Raw genomic sequence first — 6,459 nt, 5'->3', positions numbered from 1 at the left:
GTAAAAAAATGTGAGGAGGTGTACTCACTTCTGTGATATATGTATAGGAAACTTTCATAGTCAGAGATGGTTTATCTCCCAATACTAATCCTAAAGATATCTAGCAAGAAAAGTATTTCCCTAACTTTGCCTCATCTGAGTTTTAAAGTATTTTTGTTGACTATGGCAATGGTTTGATCTGACCAACGGCAGAGATGCTGGTTGCCTCAAATATCCAATTAAAACAAATTCTTCTAGTATTGAAGAAGAAAGAAGAGCAGGACAATCTATTCTTTGAAGCACCTAAGGGCAAGACAAAAAGTCATTTAAAACCTAGAACAATACAAATTAAAACACAATTTCAAGACAGGAAGTTGGAAAAGCATAGGAAAACAGGAAGGCCTTCACCCAATATTAAAATTATACTAATGTGGGTGTCAATGGAGCCTATATGTTAGTCGTGGGGGATTCCATAAAGGAATTGCACCCACAGAAGGTCTCCCCCTTGTAAAGACTCACCTCACTTCCTTTGCCAGGGAGGACCTGGAGGATTACAAGATACTAAGGTCTGGATAGGTACATTCAGGAGAAGGCACTCATTAGGTAAAAAGGTAAAGGTTCCCCTCGCACATAAATGCTAGCCGTTCCTGACTCTAGGGGGCGGTGCTCACCTCCGTTTCAAAGCCGAAGAGCCAGCGCTGTCCAAAGACGTCTCCGTGGTCTAAACGCCGAAGGCACATGGAACGCTGTTACCTTCCCACCAAAGGTGGTTCCTATTTTTCTACTTGCATTTTTACATGCTTTCGAACTGCTAGGTTGGCAGAAGCTGGGACAAGTAACGGGAGCTCACTCAGTTATGTGGGTGCTAGGGATTCAAACCGCTGAACTGCTGACCTTTCTGATCGACAAGCTCAGTGTCTTAGCCACTGAGCCACCATGTACTCATTAGGTAACCTCATCCTAAACTATTTAAGGCTTTAAAGGCCAAAATTAAAACTTTGAATTAACTAAATATACCGATCTTCAAATTACCGATAACATCTTTTCCTTACAAACGGTGTATGACTGTTAGAACAGCTGAACTATATGCTGTTCATTTGTGCCCAAAATCCAAATGTATCCATGGACTTCAACCTTCAGATTGCACAATACCTCTTGAAGGTTGAAGTCCATGGATAAATCTGGATGTTGCACACAAAGGTATGTAGTGCATTCGTTACTGTGCTTGTGTCTGAAACAATCACATCCCACGAGGCAAGAAAATGATCCACAATTGGAGCCTGTTCTGACAGCTGCAACTTGCTTACTTTTGACAAGTTTATATGGAGGAGAGGCCCCATAGTCCACAGAAAGAAGTGAGAGTAAAATCCAGAGCCATAGCAGAGTTTCTTTATGCTCAGATTCCAAAAGGCAGGAAGGCTCAGAGTCCACTGACAGAAGAACAGAGCAGTGTAAGAAAATATTCCAAGGTTTATTCCTCCCTCTGGCTGGAGCCTCAGGGACCCAGTCTCATCCTATCCTTGATAAAACCTAAATTTCTACCAACTCCATAAAAACATTGGAAACCATTTTTCTATCCTCCAGAACAAACTAGAAGAAGGATCATTTGAAGTATTTAAGAGATTGACAAAAATGTTCTTGGTATTATTATGACCACAAAATGATAGTAAAAAAAATCTAAAAATTTAGAAACTTCTTTTTGGTACCATCCATTGTTCATCTGGATTTCACTATTTAGATGTGACTGCCTTAAACTGTCCCTTCATACTGGATGGGACTTTACTTGTTTACTTTAATATCTGTTTAGCTTACTGTGTTTATCTAATGGTACTGTCAAGGTAGCCAAAACAGTGCATCATACTGCAACAATTTTAGAATCAAGATATCTAAAATCTGTTAACTTAAAGAATGTGTAAAAAATCCAGGACCCATAACTCCTGTGGAATTTAAATGTCCATGTTGTTCAGACCAATTTTATTCAATAGGTTGTGACTGTTGCAGTGATCCTGTGGTCATAATAGGAAGGGAATTTGGAGGTCTTGTAGACCAAACCTCTGCCCAAGCAGGAAACCCTATACTATTTCATACAAATGATTGTCCAATCTCTTCTTAAAAGCTCCAGTGTTGGAGTACCCACAACTTCTGGAGGCAAATCGTTGCACTGATTAATTGTTTTTGCTATCAGAAAATTTCTCCTTAGTCCCGGGTTGGTTCTCTCCTTGATTAGTTTCCATGAATTGTGTGTTGTCCTGCGCTGCGGTGCTTTGATCCCCTCTTCTTTATGGCCCTCAAATATTGGAACACTGCTATCATGTCACTGTGTATTATTACATGGAATAACTTGTCAGGGGTTGCCACAAAGAAGAGGGAGTTGAACTATTCTCCAAGGCACCTGAGTATAGAACAAGAAGCAATGGGTTGACACTAATCAAGGAGAGAAGCAATTTAGAACTGAGGAGAAATTTCCTGACAGAACAATTAATCAGTGGAACAGCTTGCCTCCAGAAGTTGTGAATGCCCCAACACTGGAAGTCTTTAAGAAGATGTTGGATAGCCATTTGTCTGGAACGGTATAGGGTTTCCTGCCTAAGCAGGGGGTTGGACTAGAAGACCTCCAAGGTCCCTTCCAACTCTACTATTGTATTGTTTTGTATTGTCACTGGGTAGTTTAATTTTTTCCTTGTAAAATTCAGAAAAATAAACTTATAGCTTATACTGAATTTTTTGCATGTAATGGCAGCCCCATCTTGTGGTTCAATATTGTATGTTCCTTTTTTCCTATCTTGGAAAACACCGTAGTCTTGTTTTCCTCTCACGTAGCGTATGGTATGGTATCTTAATTTCTCATAAACCAGAATGTATTCTCCTGTGAATTTGAAACAAAGCCTTCAAGCCATTTTTTTTCTACAGTAGGTCTCTACAGTAGTTCCAAAGAATGCTGTAAAGCTAGCATAATATTTGTTGCCCAAGATGGAATATAATCCAAGAGTTCATATCTAGCAGCCTACACCTAGCATCCTGCAAGGGGACCCCAGGGAAAGAACAATTAACTCATTAGTACTAGAAGCAGTTTCAATCACCTAGCCAGTTCTGTTGAAAATCTGAACCACCCATCTTTTCTAAGATAGTGAAAGGTATCCCAAATCCTTTGGCTTGCTACTCTTTTACTGTATAATGCTACTGCAGATAAAATTGGAATGAGAGTTCACCAAATACCACAATTTCAAATGATCACTCATTTTTCCAGATGGATCAACACCAAGAAGTATGATGGAGGCTTCCAAGCAATGTCGCAAAAACATGCATGGAATGAAAGCTCTATAAACACTTCCAATGAAATTGCTTCCAGGCAAACCATTTTCTTTGCAATTGCCATAATCTATTTTTTTGTTTTTAAACTGAAAATCCAGAGGACATGGTGATCAAATCACTACTTTCTCTCCCATTTGGCAGAAAAAGTGATGAGTTTCTCTTTTGTTATCGATTATTATTTTGCTCTTTAGAAAAGAGGGTGAGAAAAATATGGAAAGAGAGTAGGAATTGAAGCATTGTCTCCTGCAAGGCACAAAAGCTGGGGAAAATGTGAGGCAACTCATCCCCAATTTAGTGAATGTGAAGCAATAAAAAGAGCAAAATGTGCAAGCATAACACCATTAATATTAAAATACATTGCTGAATAGGCCAAGTTGTGAAGTTTCTTGGCCCCTGGGGAAGGGGTGATATAATGTATGAATGTATGAATATAAACAATATATTAAACATTCTGCAGAATGTATGTTAATCCAATTACTTATGAAAGTCCAATGAAACTTTAGCTTCTGAAGGATCACAAATGATCTTCCAATAATCAAAGTAGTTGCAGGCATAAGCACTTCAATCTATGAGATCCCCCCCCCCCACCCCATAGTTACCCATTTTAATTTTCCTTCTCAAGCTGGGATAGACAGCCAATATGATAGGAGGAGGACCTGGGTATACTTTTAAATGTGTGGACCAACTCCTTGAATTCCCTCTCCAGCAGCACCTTTGTTGAAAATTCCGATAGTTCCATAGAAGAATGAATTAGGACTTAAAATGATACAATGAGGCTGAAAGCACAATAAAACCAACAAGACTGAATGCAAGATAGCTAAATATGACCTTCTATATTTAGTTATAAAGATAGTATAGGATTAAAGGGGAGAGGCCGTGGGGGAGGGGAGGAGAGAGTACATGTGTAATTGTGTGGTTTCCCCTTAGGCTGATAGTAACCAGCAGCAATTCTAACACACTTCACCAGACATGCTGTTGGAGGCCAAATATCCCATAGGAGGCAATTTTAGTCTGTTATGAGCATGCGCTCTCCAGTGGTGAGTTCCCGTTCCAACCGGGCCTGGTGTCGTCCACATGGATGTGCACAGGGTGTACATGCGTCTTAGCGCCTCTGCGAGCCTCTGCGATGCTCCAGCTGCTCGGTGGAGCATCCCACAGGTGCTGTACACGCTGTGCGCGGAAGCACCGAAGACTTAAAAGACCAGTAAGGAGCTCGGGCAGGCGGGTGGGCCCTCCAGAGCATCGTACCGGAACGGTATCTGGTGCTCCTGGTAGGCTCCGATACACCCGTACCGGGGCGTACCACCTGCAACCCACCACTAGTGCTCTCCTCCTCAAGTGGCTGGTGTGCTTTCCGCTATCCTTTTTTCCTCCCAACCATTGGTTGTATTCTGCTGGTTTCTTACCGGTTCGAGTGAAACGGTAGCGGCAGCTCCTGGAGGCTCTGCCCACCCACCCCGACATAATGCACAACCTTCTGCGCGTGCACAGAAGGTGGCTCGTGCGAGGGTAGCGAGTGAGCGTGCTCGCATTTGCGAACTGGTAGCAAAGGTAAGTGAATCCCACCACTGCTCCCAACCCTGCAGAAAGCTGAAGGATCTGTGGTCTTAAAGAGGAGGTTTTGGCTCTTTGAAAGCCCCAACACCCCCACGTGTGAAAAAGCTGATCACCAGGTTTGTGGAGATCCTCCCTCATGAGTGCCTGCTTCTTCAAAACTCTGTACATCCCAAATTCAACTCAACCCATTTCAGTTTCCTTCAAGAATGTACAGGTAGTCCTCGACTTATGGCATTTGAGCCCAAAATTTCTTTTGCTTAGTGCAGGGGTGTCCAAACTTGGGAACTTTAAGACTTGTGGACTTCAATTCCCAGAATTCCCCAGTCTTAAAGTTCCCAAGTTTGGACACCCCTGGCTTAGTGGAACATTTATTATGACCTTTTTTGCTACAGTTGTTCAGTGAATCACTGCTGGTGTTAAATTAGTCGAACTGTTAAGTGAACCTGGCTTTCCCATTGACTTTGCCTGTCAGGAGGTCGCAAAGGGCAATCACGTGACCCCGGGATCCTGCAACCGTCATAAATATGAATCAGTTGCCAAATGTCTGAATTTTGATCACGCCACCATGGAGGTGCCGCAAACGGTTGTGTGAAAACTGGTTTAGAAGTTCCTTTTTTGGGGATGCCGTTGTAACTTTGAACGGTCACTAAACGAACCGTTGTAAGTCCAGGACTATCTGTAAAGAGTTTTGATGGAGCACTAAACCTCGTTTCTGTCATGATTGGTGGGTGATGATTTCTCACCATTTGGCATACGTATAAAAGGATGCTGGTTGAGGTATTCTGGGAGTTGAACTCCACACATCTTAAAAGGTGTCGTGATTAAAAAAACAACAACACTGCATTTATATAGTTATGAAAAGCCGAACGACAATGCAGTCTTCTATGGGTTCGACAAACGGGTCACGGTTATCCGCAATGGCACCTACATGTCTCCCTCATTTTAACATGGCAGACAGGTGTCTGCTCGAGGGGCGTATTAGCCATTAAGCAGACTAAGCACCTGCTAAGGGCACCAGGCCCAAATACAATACAATACAATACAATAGTAAAGTTGGAAGGGACCTTGGAGGCCTTCTAGTCCAACCCCCTGCCTAGGCAGGAAACCCTATACCGTTTCAGGCAAATGGCTATCCAACATCTTCTTAAAGACTTCCAGCGTTGGGGCATTCACAACTTCTGGAGGCAAGCTGTTCCACTGATTAATTGTTCTAACTGTCAGGAAATTTCTCCTCAGTTCTAAGTTGCTTCTTTCCTTGATTAGTTTCCACCCATTGCTTCTTGTTCTACCCTCAGGTGCCTTGGAGAATAGTTTGACTCCCTCTTCTTTGTGGCAACCCCTGAGATATTGGAACACTGCTATCATGTCTCCCCTAGTCCTTCTTTCTCTTAAGCTAAACATACCCAGTTCCTGCAACCGTTCTTCATATGTTTTAGTCTCCAGTCCCCTAATCATCTTTGTTGCTCTTCTCTGCACTCTTTCTAGAGTCTCCACATCTTTTTTACATCGTGGCGGCCAGATGGGGACCACGAACTTGAGGCGACCAAATGGGGCACCACGAACTTGAGAAAGGAAAAAAAAAAAACCACCAATGAAGATTTGTACAGTATT

The sequence above is a fragment of the Natrix helvetica genome (assembly GCF_964273705.1).
Source record: "Natrix helvetica genome assembly, chromosome: 2".
Lineage (NCBI taxonomy): Eukaryota > Metazoa > Chordata > Lepidosauria > Squamata > Natricidae > Natrix > Natrix helvetica.
Note: the sequence above shows the minus strand (reverse complement) of the source record.